The sequence below is a fragment of the Triticum dicoccoides genome, chromosome 7A, assembly GCF_002162155.2.
Source record: "Triticum dicoccoides isolate Atlit2015 ecotype Zavitan chromosome 7A, WEW_v2.0, whole genome shotgun sequence".
Lineage (NCBI taxonomy): Eukaryota > Viridiplantae > Streptophyta > Magnoliopsida > Poales > Poaceae > Triticum > Triticum dicoccoides.
This window is the reverse complement of record NC_041392.1, coordinates 64051538-64052446: the sequence shown is the minus strand read 5'-3', so window position 1 is coordinate 64052446 and position 909 is coordinate 64051538.

Here is a 909-nt window from a genome sequence, read left to right as displayed (position 1 = left end):
GTCACTGATGTTCCAGCCGCTGGCGTAGGGCCGGAGCCCGTCGAGGGGGCCCTTCCGGCGCGTCCCCTCGCCCGCCAGCGGCGCCACGGAGACGGCGCCCAAGGAGGACGCGAGGAGGACGGCGAGGAGTAGGAGGAGCGTGTGCCGGTTAGTGAATTTTTCTCATCTTTTAATAACTGGCAATCAAAGCACACTTGGCATCGGTTGACTCGGGCCAGCTCATTGCATACGTACATAAAACCGTATAATGGACCATAGATGACCCTCTAGAGCAAGTTTGCTAACTGTATTGCGGGTATTTGTAACCACAGGAACTAAAGCTAACGCTAGTGCAAGTAAATGGACTTGTAGTGAATTTTTCTCATGCAGAAAACAAGCTTCAGACGGAGCGTGAGACTGAGAAGGAGCAAACAGAGGCGCTAGATCGAATGTGCCGTGCAGGTGTGCGGCTGCTCTTGCCCTTTCAACGAAAGAAAAAAATTAGGTTTACAGCCAGAGAGAGAGAGAGAGAGAGAACAAGATGATGGAAGCAAGGCACTCATCCCTGTCGTGGCCGTTCGGTCCATGTGAGGCCGACAAGGACCGAACGGAGCAGCGCCGGATCAAGCGCGTAGTGTAGCTGCTGGAGGGCCGTGACCCCGACAATTTCATGGACGAGTGGAGCTGCGTCTTCGAGCTGAAACAAACAGCCGGGACAGGAGAAGCTAGCTAGATTGGTGAAAAAACCCGACGGTCTGCTATTGGCTTTTGTATATCCATGTGAGCATATTCAACCTGCTTTGAGCGATTGCTCAAGTTGGCCATGTGCCAGCGCATTATGATCAAACAGCTAACAGAAAGTTAACGAAATTGCTAAACTCACGGGCATTTTACTTGCTTTCACGGGGCCTTTCCTTAATTCTCTACCCC